We start from the raw sequence: 15,357 nt of genomic DNA, 5'->3' as shown, positions 1-15,357 counted from the left end.
AATTCTGCAAGATATTTAAGTTTTCTTGCGTGTGTGTGTGTGTGTGTGTGTGTGTGTGTGTGTGTGTGTGAAGGTAGGCATGTGCAATTTGAATCACTTAACTAATCTAGAAGATAAGGAGATAAAAATACTGAATGTCATCCAACAAATAGAGGCCAAAGAGGAATCCAAAATGTGGCAGCTCTTGGGCTATAAGTTAGCAGCTATTGGAAACAGGGAACTATGAAAATACAAAGGGCATTGGCATGAGTCTGGAGCATAAATCAAGACCTTCCATAGTCTAACTAGATGATACTTTTCCTTCTGGTCAGATTATCTCCCGTCTTTTCTTGCTTTAACTTAAGAACCACATCTGTTTTTATCTAGTTTCACATTGTACAGCAAAGAACTGTGGGTAAATAGGTGCTAAATAAATTATAAGAATTTAGTTTTGTGGGGCAAAAGTCATCGCTGCTTGCCAACAGATAATTCTACCTACGATACAGGTGTCTGATTGTCCATTCAGTATTTCTTGGGGATTTCTTATATTTCCTTTATTAACTTCCCTAGCTTCTTTTAGTGTTTGTTTTGGAAATCAGTCAGTTAATCAATAAACATTTATTAAACACCTATTACATGCCAGGCATTGTGCTAAGTGCTAGAGACACAGAGAAACTTAAAAGACAATGAACTCTTTCTATTTATATGGATGCTGGAACTGGAAAGTCTTTTGGAGAACATTCTTAAGCCTTCTGCTACCTTCCTGCATGTATCCAGGCCCTAGGCCCTCTATTTAGTTATTGCTTGCCCATCCTTCACAGCCTAGCTCAAGTCCCATCACTTCCATGAACTTTTCCCTAGTACTTCAGCTCACAGTGAGCTCACCTTTCTTTCTTTTGTACTTTTTGTTCATACCGTGAAATTAGTACCTTATTTTTTTTGGAGGCATTGAATTTCTTTCAGTGGATAGAATACAGTAGATAGGGTGTAGCAGATAGAACCACCTTGACTTGGGGTCAGAAGGCCCACTTGATAGTTATATGAGTTTGAGCAAGTCACTTTAGCACTGTGACTCTCAGTTTGTGATGGCAAAAATACTGGGAACTAAAGGGATGTCCATCAGTTGAGGAATGGTTGAATAAATCATGGTGTCCGTGATGGATGTGCTATTGTGCTGTAAGAAATGATGAAGGGGATGATTATATAAACTAATGCAGAGTGAAGTGAGCAGAACCAGAAGAACAACTTATAACATCAATATTATTAAAATGAGCAGTTTTGAGGACTTTTATAATCTGATGAAGAATGGAATGGTTAGATCTAGGAGGTAAATATATATAATAACAATAACACTATAAAAATAGACAACTATGAAAGCTATTTAAACCATGGTCAATACAATAACCATCCATGATTCTAGTGGACCAATGATGAAACAGGCTATTCATGACAGAGTGGGATGGACTTAAGGTACACATGTGCAAATATGCATGCATAAATATACCTACGAATATACATGTACGTGCACATATACACCTAAATGTCTATATATATGTTTACATGTATATGTGTGCATGGATACATATACATATGTATATATATATATAGAGAGAGAGAGATACAATCATTGAGAAAATTTATTTTGCTTGATTGCATATTTGTTATGAAAAGTTTTTTCTTTTCTTTTTTTAATGAGGATGGGATGAGAGGTAGGAAAAATAGATTTTATTTTTAAAAAGAGAGAAGTAGAGGGAGTGCTATAAATGTGAAATGTTGCACATGCTTTCAGATGAGGTCATCATATTACCAGTTTTATTTTGCCACAAAAGAACTCTCAGGAAGTGGGAGTAATTTGTAAGTGTTTGTAATATAGAAAACAAAACACTCCAATAAAACTTTAAAAAAAAATGAGGGACTGGACTAGGTGATCTCTAAAATCTACTCTACCTCAGTTTTCTATGATCTATGATGGGATGAAGGTCTATAGTATCTTAGCAGAGGGGACACATGACCAGTTTGGCAAAAATGATTGAATGAATAACTACAATAACTAACATTTATATAGCGCTTTAAGGTTTGCAATGTGCTTTATAAATATTAACTCATTTCGTCCTCACAACAACCCTGAGAGGTAGTTATTATTATCATTATTATTATTATCATCATCATCCCTGTTTTACAGATAAGAAAACCGAGGCACAGAGACAGTTAAGTGACTTGCCCAGGGTCACAAAGCTATTAAGTGTCAGAAGTAGGATCTGAACTCAAGTCCTCTTGACTTCAAGCCCAAGTGCTATACACTGTACCACCTGATCTCCAATGAATATTTATTGAACATTAGCAATGTATGAAACACCATGAGCAATTATCTCTGTCCTTTGGGATTAATTGCTGAGGACATAAGACTTGAACACAAATAATTGTAATATAAGTAAAAATAAGGTAACTGCTATATCAGTTGGCACAGCATAGGACATGAAAGGGAAAAAAATTGTAGAAGTGACTTGGGATCTTAAATTTGAGTGCCATCTAAGGTTTTCTTCATACTACTCAACGTCTACAGAAAGAGTTTAAAAGGACCTCTACAGGTCATCTACTAGGACCTCTTTATTTTTACAAATGAGGAAACTGAGACCCAGAGAGTTTGCCCAGGATGATACAGAAAGGAGGACTGATAGCTGAACCCAGGCCTTTGATCCCAAACCCAACACTATTTCCACTACATCATGCTGGCTCCAGAGATTATAGAAAATTGAGAGGCCACTTTCAGCTTAGGTGATGGGGAATGCTTCATGAGGAGGAATGAGAAGGATTTTGAATTGTAGAATGGAATGTGAAAGTGTGCGAAGTAAATGGAAATAAGAAAGTTCCAGGTATATTCGGGAAATGGTGAGCAGATCATTTCTGGCTGGAACATGAGGCATATGTAGAGTAATAATGAGAGATAAGGCTAGAAAAAAGATCAGAGTTGGATTATATAGACCTTAAATGTCAGTCAGGCTAAAGGAGCTTCTGGAGGTTTGAGTTACTGTCTGGTAGAGCCCAGATACCTCTAAGAAATTCCAGGCACCGCACCACCCAAAAATCACTGTGCTTGAGGAATTACATGGTTCTTAGAATTAGGGGTGAATTAAGGCTACATTAGATCTTTGAAGCAAAGCCAAGTAGCAATGCCAATGTCCCCCAACTGAAATCAATGGATTGAACCAGAAATGAAACTACTTCATGGCCCAACAAATGGCCATTGATCCCAATGCATTCTATTTCCAATAAGTTTCAGTCTCCATGAGGCTTATGAATATGCACATATCATAGGACCCCTGTTTAGAGTTCAGTCTTAAAAGATCTTCTAGTCCAGAGGGGCCACACAGGAGGCCTGGGCAGCCCATAACACCAGCAAGTACATCCAGAACCAGAGTAAGATGCCATTGGTAAATATTTAACAAAATGAATACAAACACAGTAAAATATAGATAATGTGACATTGTAAATTTAAGTTAATATGTGGCCTAATGGGAACCTTATTACAGACTGGTGGTCACTGTTTCTATCTGAGTTTGCTACTACTTTTTCATTGTACATATGAGTAAACAAAATCATACAAGTACTAAGTGCCAGACCTGGGATTCCAACCCAGGTCCTCTGGCTCCAAATCAGTGACCGTTAGCATATACGGCTATTTGCCTTTGAGGTGGTATGCCTGACAGATGAGTTTGTTTGGCTTTTTTGTGGGTCACTGAAATAACATATTTTTAAAAAAATAATATATATGTACATATAACATATATATTTATTAATGTTAAAATTTGAAAACAACTAAAAAATACATGGGGCAGCTAGGTGGTACAGTGGATAGAGCACTGGGCCTGGAGTCAGGAAGACCTGAGTTCAAATCTGACCTCAGAAACTAACTAGCTATGTGATACTGGGCAAGCCACTTAACCGGGTTTGCCTCAGTTTCCTCATCTGCAAAATAAGCTGAAGAAGGAACTGCCAAACTAATCCAGTATCTTTGCCTAGAAAACCCCAAATAGGATCACGAAGAGTTGGATATGACTGAACAACAACAAAAATGTACATATTTTTGCTGTCAAAGTTTGAGGAGTTTTCCCACATACTAACTGTTGGTGTTACTTCATCCTGATTTCCTTTCTCTTAATAAAGGCTCCAACCATGTTCTGTTCTGGACTCCGAAAACATTTTTGTCCTGGCCTGAAGCAGGGTAGGTAAGTGGGGTGAGAATCCTGCCAAAACTATGTGTAAACCTATGCCATGTTAACAATTAACTCCTTGGCATCTGACCTAACTTGAAGAGGGAGGGGCAAGAAAAAGGAGACTGAGATCAAGGACTTGAAATTAGGCCTCTTACGTAATAGTGTAGTGATCTAACCTGAGGGTGAGTCTTCAAAGCTCTCTCATTGTTCCAGATTACATACCTACTACTCAGTAGCACTTTAGCCTCAGCAGAAAAAGTCTTCAGGAAGCCCTCAGGATTGCCTCAACACAGACTCAGAGGCCGAAAGAAGTGATTACATTTTTTTTTTGCCTGAAGTGACTCACTTCACCACTGAAAGGAAGAGACTTTACAGGATGTTTGGACTAAAATGACTTTTCTGGGGATAGATTGTTATTGTCACGGCAGACCAAAAAATATGTATATATATATATATATATCTGTATACACACACACACACACACACACACACACACACACACACACACAAACACATATATATATTTCTGATAATTCATCTCACACAATTCCTGGTGCTGAAAATTAAAGGCATAGGAGATCTTAGAGGAATCAGGATATTGATGGTAGCATTACAGAATATTTCTACTCTGGGAGGGCTCCAACAGACTTTATAGGTATGATGCAGAAAAGGACCCAGATACTGGGGTTATGTCACATGTATGTTTTTCATTAACTACAAGGCAACACTACCCTCCATTATGCAAGAAAATATGCTGACCAGTTTTTACCATGAAAGGGAAATATGAAAGGGTCGAATTACTTCACTGAACACTGTCAAATGGGTATTTTTATTCAGGGAATGGGACTCCTATTTGTAGGATAAGAAGAGGAGAGATGACAAAATGAGAAGATAATAGATGATGAGAAGACAGAACAACTCATTTTCTATTTTGATTCTGTTCTCCCTACCTCAAAGATTGATCTTCAGCCAAGAGAACACAGAATTAAAATGGTTAACAGAAAACTGAAGCTTAGATCAACCAAATCCCCCAGTACTAACGAAATTGGTTGTTGTGTTCTTTGAGTCATTATCACAGATCTTCAACAATTCAGAGAGAATAGGAAAAAATAGATGAAATTGGAGAGGGGCAAATATCCCAGCTTTCAAAAAGAATAGATTTTAACAAGGGAGATTTAAAACAACAATGACAACAACTATAGGCTGGTAAGCATTACAAAATTCTCAATTACATTATTAAAGGGGCAGCTTATAAACAAATAGAAGAGAATAGGGATCACTAAGAGCCAGCATGGGATCATCAAGAATGAAGTTATGCCCAGCCAACCTCATTTTCTTTTCTGACACATTTACTACACTGGGAAATAAAGGAAATGCAACAGACCAAATATACCTTTATTACAATATGGCATTTTATGCATTTTACAGAATCCCTCACAGTATCCTTGTCAATAAAGGGGAGAGATGTTAGCTAGGTGATAGTGTAGTTGTCTGGCTTTGGAACTGGTTGAATGCCCAAATTCAATGTTGGTCAGGCTGTGGCTATGGGGGCAGAAGATGGTCTTGAGTGCCCTTGGCTGTATTCTTCTCCTCATTTATATCAATGACTTAGATAAAAGTATGTTGTTCAGTCTTTTCAGTCATGTCCAACTCTTCATGACCATATTTGGGTTTTTCTTGGCAAAGATGCTGAAGTGGTTTACCATTTCCTTCTCCTTCCTTCTCTTTTTATAGATGAGGAAACTGAGGCAAACAGGGTTAAATGACTTGCCCAGGGTCACACAGCTAGTGAGTGTTTGAAGCCAGATATGAACTCAGGTCTTCCTGAGTCCAGGCCTGGCTCTCTGTTCACTCATTGTGCCACCTGGCTGCCTCAGATGAATGTATAGATGACACGCTTATCAAATTTTTGGATGACACAAAGCTGGGATGATTAACTAACAATTTGGATGATGGAATTAGGAAACAAAAATGTCATCATAGCTTAGAATGGTTGGCTGAAGATAACACAATGAAATTTAATAAAGGTAAATAGAAAGTTTTAAACTCAGGTTCAGAAAATCAAGTGTACAAGTATAGAGTATGGGAGACATAGCTAAAAGGTAGTTCACGTGAAAAAGATCTGAAGGCCTCAGTAGAATGTAAATTCTATATGACTCAGCAGATGAAGTAGCAGTCATACAAGCTAATTTGATTTTAGATTTTAGTAAAAGGGATATTTTCCACATTGAGAAGATACTCTGGTCCTATGCCATCTGGATTATTGCATCTCCTTCTGGGTACCACATTACAGAAGGGATATTAACAAGCTGGAGCATGTCCAAAGGAGAATAACCAGCATGGTGAAAGGACTTATAACTATGTTACAGTAGGACTAGTTCACAGGATCACAGTTCCAGCCCTGAAAAAGATCTCAGATACGATCTAATATAGCACTCTCCTTTACAGCTGAGAAACCTGAGACCCAGGGAAATTAAGTGACTTGTCTAAGGTCAAACAGAGAGTAAACATGAGAGATGGAATTTGCACCCAGGTCCACTGACTCAAGAGGTAGTTCTCTTTCTACTAGAAATAACAGAACATACTTAATCTGGAAAAGAGAAGACAGGGGCACAGGATAGCTGTCTTCAAGTGCCGTGTGGAAAAAGAATTTTTCTGTCTGTTCTGTCTGTCTTTAGAAAGCAGAGTGAGAAGCAATGGGTGGAATTTACAAGGAGATAGGCTTTATTGGAAGTAAGGAACAACTCCCTAACAATCCAAGCATCCAAAAATGGAATGTGCTGCCTCAGGGGCAGTGAATTCCCCATTAGTGGGAATTTTCAGGAGTAGCATAGATGAACAGTTGTCAGCAACATGGTGGCCAGGATTCATGATTTGGATACAAGTGGGACTAGATGACCTTCAAAGTCCCTTCTAACTCTGCAATTCTGTGAGTCTATGAAAAATAGCATCTTTAATAATAACTGGTATTAATAATAATAATAGTTCATCGGTATGAGATTTTATATAATTTTATGATTTATGATTTTATGATATATGATTTTATGATTTATATGCTTTTATTCATGGAAGACATGAGCCTTAAGCTGGACTTTCATATACATTATCTCATTTAAGCCTTATAATAACTGTATGAGGAAGGAAGTATAGCTATTAATTTGTACAGATGGGAAATTAAAATACTTGCATGAGGTCACAGAGAGACTAAATGGTAGAACTGGAACTCAAATCCCTATTTTCTGGGAGAGAGCACAGTAATCTCTTCTCTTATATCATATTGGTCTTATGTATCATCTTAGGATTTAGACTCTAGGGAAAGATATTTGAATTGCTAATATATTTGAGCAAAGATTGCTTAGAAATGGGAATGAGACAGTCTGGGTTTCTTAACTTGCTTTGACTAATGACTGTGATGTATCCTTGGATAAGTCACTTGAATCTGTTTTCCATTTGTCAAATGGCTAATATTCATTAAATATTCATATCAAGGAGGGTAGACAATAATTGCAGATCTTTTTGATAGCTTTAAAGGAAGGCACAGTATTACTACAAAGAGCATGGTACCATGGAAAGAGCACAGTCTAGGAGGCAAGAGACTGGTATTCTCTGTCTGATCTCCTATTAATTGTGGTCTTGGCCAAACTACATAACCTTCAAAACCTCAAGTGTCTCCTCTGGAAGCTGGCCTAGATGAATTTTAAGTTTTCCTTCTGATCTAAGATTCTGTAATTTTATGAACTTGTCAATGTTCTATGCTAATAAATTGAAGCAGGGCCACGGATAATCCAAAACACAAGTTAATAAAAATGATCTAAATGTGCTTTTATAGTGTATCATATGATTTCATAAGCCCATCCTTTAAATTATATTTTAATTAGTAAAGATAAGTGAGCATTTGCTGAACATGGTATGGAGTTACCTCAGAATTTTGAACAATCAAAATGTGTTCTCCTGTGTTTTTCTGTCAGTCTTTATACTACAGAATATTCAATTATGCTTAATGAATGGATATTCATTCCGGAGCAAGCTGATGTAGCTACTGAAACCCATTTTCTTGACTCATATTTGAGATGACTGCTTTTGTTATACAAAGGTAATAGGCTCATTTGATCACTGTTTTTTTTTTAAATAAAATTAACAAGTAGCTCCCTCTCCTCAGTATTATAAATCAAGAAACAATTTGGTAGCTTTTCTTCTATATGTGAATCTAACAGAAGTCTAAGTATTTGTCACAGTAAATGTAGGTAGGGCTAGATGGCCTTTGAGGTCCCTTGAGATGACAAACGGTTGTCTGTGTTTCTCTGGAAAACTACATTCCTTTACTTGTTCCATTTGCCTAATTCTCTTCCTCCTCCTTTGACTCCTCTTCCTCCTTCTTTCATTCCTTGTCCTCAAATCTGCAGCATCTGCTGTGTACAAGATAGTATACTTAGTACTGAGGATAAGGAAAGGCATGAGACATAGAACTCGCCACACATGGTCTAAAAAATAAAAAAGCAATTAGCCTTACGAAGTACCAAGTGCCACGTCAGTGGTGTGGATGACAGTAGCTCACAACAGGAAATGGTTGATGAAGGCTGTCAGGGAAAACTTCATGGAAGACACGAGCCTTAAGCTGGACTCTAACGGTCTCATGCCAGTGCAAAAGAATGAGGAAGGCATGGTAGGCAAGGGAACACCATGCGTGGAGATACAGAAGCAGAAAAATAATTGTTATGGATTGTAAAATACAGAGAATCCAGCCTATGGTCCAGGGACTTAAATACCAACCAAGGAGAATTATAAAATATAGCCAGGTGACTTCTGCTTTAAAGCTGATGAATTTAAATTTCTCATCCAGGATGAGTATAGTTAATCCCAACTTCTCTGTAAAACACAGAGAATAAAAATAATCAGCAAATCTGAAAACGCATGAAAATTGGACACTTTAGTATAGACTTTCTTACACAAACAGAGCCAACAAATAGTCCTAATAAGCATACAAAAAAGATAATCTATAGTTTCACATCTGATAATTATACTAGGACATCACTACAATGCAGGCCTTGACAGGGGGAAGGGGCCTAGGCCTTTAGGTGAAACAGCATCATAATGAAGTCTTCTGGTAGTTTTATTGCTAAATTATTTTTGGACTAAGTCTAAAAGAGACTAAACTTCATGCTTAATTTCATACAGGGTCAGATATGTGAGTGAGTTTTTTAAATTTTATTTTCTTTTATTGCCTCTACTTCTTCAGGTATTCATTCCTCAACTCCTTGTAACCTGGATTCTGTCCCCACCACTTCATAAAAATGGCTATCTCCACCTGCAAATGACTTTCAGGTTTAAATATTCAACTCTAGCCCATCTCCTGAGCTTTAGTCCCCAATTTTCAACTGCCTGATGGACAACTCCATCTGGATGTCCTGCCAAGAACAGAAACTCAACATATTCAAACCTGAATTCCTAAAGTGACTACAGGCTAGCAGAAGAGAGGGCCAGCAATTCGTGGCAGATAATATCAAAGTGGAGAGCCAGTAAAGGACTCAGATGTCTAGATATAATCCCGTAAAGTATGGCTAACAAGTTGAGTTAATGAGAAATCTTAATATAAGGAGGCAAGTTTACCTCATATGTATTACTGCAATTTGGTAGGATAGGACTCATAACTAGAAAATGACTCTGGAAGGATATAACAGTCAAAGGAATAGAATAAATACAAAGAGTAGAGGAGTAGCATTGTATATTATATCTATCCATCCGTCCTCACATGAGCAAATTCATGAACCTAAAGTGAGGTGGGGGAAGAACATGATAGACACCATTTGGATATGTGGATCAGTGGAAGGAGAAGTGGAAGTAACATTGTCTTAGGGATTCATTATAGAATACTTAGAAGAAAAATTAGAAAGGAGCTTGGGAAACAGATTCTAAGTCTGCCACAGAAGCTTGAACCTATAACGATAGGAGACTTCAACTATATTGATATCTGCTGGAGTTCTCTGCCAAAAGCAGAGTGCTGATAAATTAGTGACTTCCCTGAATAATTTCATCCTTCAGTAGGCAGAGGAAGTGGCAAGGAGAACTGTTCTTCTGGAACCAATTTGGACTAAAAGCAGTAACTGGATGATGTGGTGGAAACAATAGGAACTTTGAAGCTAAGTGACCACTCCATTACAGAATTTATTATTGGGAAAAGGAAAGCTAGAACAGTCTGACCTACACTCAAGAATTTTGGAGGGGGAGGGGGAACTTCAAATGGTTCAGAGAAAGGATAGTTAGAAGCCAGTGGCTCATTATTCTGTAGGGGAAGTTGGCCTAAGAAAGATGGGAGGCTCTCAAGAATGAAATTCTGATGACACACGCAGAAATTAGTCCAGTGAGGAGGAAAAGAGGCAGCTGTTTGATGCGGAATTCATTGACAAATGAACTACACAACTCTTACTTTGTTTCTGTTTACTCTTCCTAGGAAAAAGATTTTAAACGTGGAGAATATAGCCAAACCGCTTAGCTAGCAGTGGAAACACAAGATAAATGAAGAGATGGCAAGACAGCATCAAGCTGTGTTCAGTGAGCTCACAGTACCAGTCTGGACAAACTAAATATCAGGGTACTGACAGAACTGGCAAAGGATATTACTAACTCATTGTCAATGAACTTTAAGAGATCTTAGAAAATGGGAAAGGTGCCACAGGACTGGAGAAAAACAGCTGTTTACCAACTTTACCAAAAAAAAGGCCCAAAAAGGGTGGACTACACAAATTATAAACCAGTGAGCTTGATGTCTATATCTGACAAAATTCCAAACTCATTATTAAGAGGGTGAAGCAGTAATCAGTAAAAACCAGCACGACTTTATCAAAAACAGATAATGCTACACTAACCTCATTTACTTTTCACACAGAGTAACTAAACTCATAGACCGGAGGAATGCTACAGACCTCAGAATTCAACAAGGCATTTAACAAAATCATTCTATTCTTATGAAAAAGATGGAGAGATGTGGAATAGACTATAACATTAGATAAGTAGATATATTGTATAGTGCCTTGTATATTCCTTGAATGATCAGATCCAAAAAATGTTCACAAAAGGATTTATGTCTACATTGACAGAGGTCTTTAGAGGCTATGTCCCTTGGGAAGCTATCCTTGGTTCTGGGCTATTCAACATTTTAATCAATGGCTCGGATGACACCAAAGACAGAATGCTTTTCAAATTTGTAATTGACACAGAATTGAGAGTGATAGCTCACACAATAAATGACAATATCAAGAGCCAAGATTATCTTGATATTCTAAAACAATGAGCTTTATTGAGTTACCAAAAAAATGACAATAGGTGTAAAGTTCTATGCTTGAGTTAAAAAAAATCAAGTTCATAAGTGCAAGACCAAGGTGTGACTAGTTCATGAAGAAAAGATCTTTTAGTGGACTCCAAATTCAACATCAGTCATTACTGTGCCAATAAGGCTAATGCAATATATTGTAGACTGCATTAAAAGAAGCATAATGTGCAGAATGAAGGAGAAAATAATTTCCACTATGCTCTGCCCCAGTCAAGCTCCATATGGAGAACTGTGTTCAGTTCTGAGTCTCCCATTAAAAAAAAAATTAAAGTTAAAGTAAGATTTATACTATCAAAATTGAACCCTCCTCCCTTATCACAACAAGCAACAATAACAAATAGTTAAGTGTAACCAACTGATACAGCAGACACACCTAAAGATATATGCAACATTCTGCCCTAGTAGCATCCTCCCTCTTTGCTGAAAGAGATATGTGGTTCATTACCTGTTCTCCAAGCTCAAGATTAGTTATTGTAATCAGTCAGAGAGTGGCTTACTTTTAGCATTCTTTTCATGTACTCTCTGTAGTCATTGTATATGCAAGGTGTCTCAAAAGTCTTGGTACAATTTTAAGATATTAAAGCTTAAAACAATATACTTAAAACAAGGAACTAGGTGTTACAGTAGATAGAACGTTGGACCTGGAGTAAAGAAAACCTGAGTTCAAATCCAGTCTCAGATACTTACTATCTGCTTAACGCAGGCAAGTCACATAATCTCTACCTGCCTAGTTTCCTTATCTGTAAAATGTGAAGAATAGTAGCACCTACCTCCCAGGGTTGTTGTGAGAATAAAATAAGATGATGTTTGTAAAGGACTCTATAATCTCAAAGCGCTAAAATAAATGTAAGATATTATTATTACACTATGGCTTTTGGGTCACTCAGGATACCTCCTTTGGTTCTGTTTCCTCTGAATCAATTTATACAAATTTTCCCATGTTTCTCTGAATTTGTCATGTTTGGAACTTTTTAATGTACAATAATATTCCATTATAGTAAAATACAAGAGTTTGTTCAGCCATTTCCAACTGATGATGAGTGCCACATTTTAAGAATGACACAGACCTCACCTTCAGTTAGCCCTTCATAGTCTCTCACCTGGACTATTGCAATAGCTTTCTAATAGGTCTCCTTGCCTCAGGCCACTCTTCTTTGGAACACATCCTCCACACAGTTGTTGGGGTGATGTGCACAAAGCAGGGATCTGATAATATCATTCCCCTATCAATAAACACCAGAGACTCCCTACTACCCCAAGAATAATACACAAGCTCTCCTGCATACCATTTAAAACCTTTCACAACTTAGTTTTAATCTTTTTCAGCCTTAGCATGCATTACTTTTTTTCATTCACTCTTCAGTCAGCCAAATTGGCCCTCTTCCTGTTCCTTACATACACTTATCCACATCTCATCTTTCCACCTTTACACTTACTGTTTCCCATGACTGTGATGTACTCCCTTCTAAATTCCACCTTACAGAATCCCTTTCTTCTTTCCAGACTCAGCGGAAGCACCATTTCCTACCTAAGGCCTTTCTTGATTCCTAACTGCCAGTACCCTTCCTCCTTAAACTGTCTTGTATTTATTCTGCACCTGCTTATATATGTCCATGTTACCTTAATAAAATGTGAAATCCAAGAAAAAAGGGAATATTTCATTTTTGTCATTGTATTCCCAGCACCTAGCACAAAGTAGGCACTTAATAAATGCATGCTGATTGCTCCAGGAGGTAGATATTCTTACACTTACAGTTACAATGAATACAGGTTGTAGAAGGGCAGTGTAAGAATATCTTCCAATTAATTAGACCTGCTCCAAAGTGGATTTGGGCTGTCACTGAGACACTGGATGATCAGTTGTTGGGAGTATTGTTAAAGGTATTTGGGGTCATATATGCCTTGGACTAAATGTACTCTGAAATCCCTTTCAGTGCTTAAATTCTGTAATTATCTTCCTCACAAAACAATCTGCTGCTCTTACCAACTTCCATATTTTTTGCCAAATGCACGATCACCTTCCCAGTCACCTAGGCTTTTAACCTTGAAGCCTCATTTGAGTCTTTTTCACCTTTACCTCTATATACAATAAAATAATTAGTCTTGTTGATTCTGTTTTTAAAATCTCTCTTTCATTTGTCCCCTCTTTTCTACTTCCAGTTCCATCTTTCTCATTCAGGTCCTTATTACCCCTAGCTGGACTTGAGCAATAGCCTTCTAATGTGTCTCCTTGCCACCATGCCCTCTTCTTTTCAATCTACCATTCATGTTATGACTAGTCTAATTTTCTTATTGTATGATAGGTAAAATAATGACTGACACCTGCTTAGTACAAAACCTCTAGTGGTTCCCCATTATTTACAGAATATAATAAAAACTACTTAATCTGGCCTTCAAAGCTCTCCATAACCTGGCTCCAACCTACCTTTACAGCCTTTTCATACCTTTCCCCTTCATGTTTCAGTGAAACCAGAGAGTTTTCTGTCTCATGACCTTCTCCTACCTTCTTCCAGGTTCAATCCATTGCACATATGGTTAGCTATGCTTAGAACTGACTCCTCCGACACTGAAACCTAATGAAATTTTGCTATTTTATTTCAAGGTAAGTCAGATGCCAATTCCTCCATGAGGCATTCCCTGGCCTCGCCACATTGAAGTGACCACTTCCTCATCAAATCTTTCAAGACTCTCTGATCTCTTATCAGAAAAATTAATCATATACTAACTTCAAGCTGTTTGTGTATATTTTTATTGCTCATATTAGGTTGCAAGCCCCTTAAGAACAAGGACTGTATTTCTATTTAACTATTTTTTCCCTAGTAACTAGCAAAGCAGGGAATTAATAATACTTGTTAAATTGAATTGAATTGTATATAGAATGTTTTGAAAGCTATCATCTGTCATGTTCCTGAAATTCCATCATTAAATATTCAATTTTTTTTTGGATCCTGCAGGCTTTTCACCCTGAGAATCTTAGAATACTAGTACTTCAGAAAACCTTAGAGATGTTCTAATCCAATCCCCACATTTTACAAATGTGGTAGCTAAGTCTCAGAGAGGTTAAGCAAGTCGTACAAGGCCACATGGCTAATTAATGGCAGAACTGAGACCAGAGCTCACATTTCTTTTCTTCTTAGCCCAGTACTCATTTTACGATTCCACACTGCCTGTGATTTTCGGAAGTTGTGATCATATAATATTTCATGATAGATGAAACCATTGTTCAGTGATCCTTTATCAATGTCAAACATAAAACAAGGCTTGCTAAATAATCCTCTGTTGTGAAGAATGTTCTACACAGAATCCAAATGGAAGAGGGATTCTCTATGAATGAAGAAGTCTTCCAGATGCTCCTGTTTGCTGATAATACGGCACTAATTACATTAAATCCTCAAATATTCCAACACCTCCCCAGAAAGTTCTATGATCACTTAAAAGAGATCAGCCTAACTTTGCACACAGGGAAAAACCAACAACAACGATCTACAAACAAATAGATGAAGAATGCCTGTCATCCAGACTATGATAAGCAGTTGGATGGACAGTCCAATGAGTTTATTCATTGCTACATATGTCTTGGACAGGTACCATAGACAGACAATGACCCAGACCCAGAGCCAAAGAGGTTAGAATGTCCTCATAGCCTCATGACATAGTTGTATTGCTTTTATATTACATTAATTTTCTATAAGTTCTATATTTACATGTGCATACTATATTTATATGTGCATCTGTTGTCTCTCCCAGAGAATGTAAACTCCTTGAGAGCAGCAACTATTTCACTTTTATTTTTTCAGTACCTAGCACAATGCCAGGTGCTTAATAGTAGGTGTTTAA

At 37.4% G+C, this 15,357-nt stretch overlaps 1 protein-coding gene across 1 annotated transcript in view; it reads right to left on the bottom strand.

The window, feature by feature from the left end:
• Window positions 1-15,357, bottom strand: part of SDK1 (sidekick cell adhesion molecule 1) — a 1,163,851-nt gene that overhangs the window by 112,368 nt on the left and 1,036,126 nt on the right.

This window comes from Phascolarctos cinereus, unplaced genomic scaffold (genome assembly GCF_003287225.1).
Source record: "Phascolarctos cinereus isolate Bilbo 61053 unplaced genomic scaffold, phaCin_HiC Scaffold_4;HRSCAF=312, whole genome shotgun sequence".
NCBI classification, from domain to species: Eukaryota; Metazoa; Chordata; class Mammalia; order Diprotodontia; family Phascolarctidae; genus Phascolarctos; species Phascolarctos cinereus.
The sequence above is the reverse complement of the archived record's forward strand: the minus strand, read 5'-3'. Positions and strand labels throughout refer to the sequence as shown.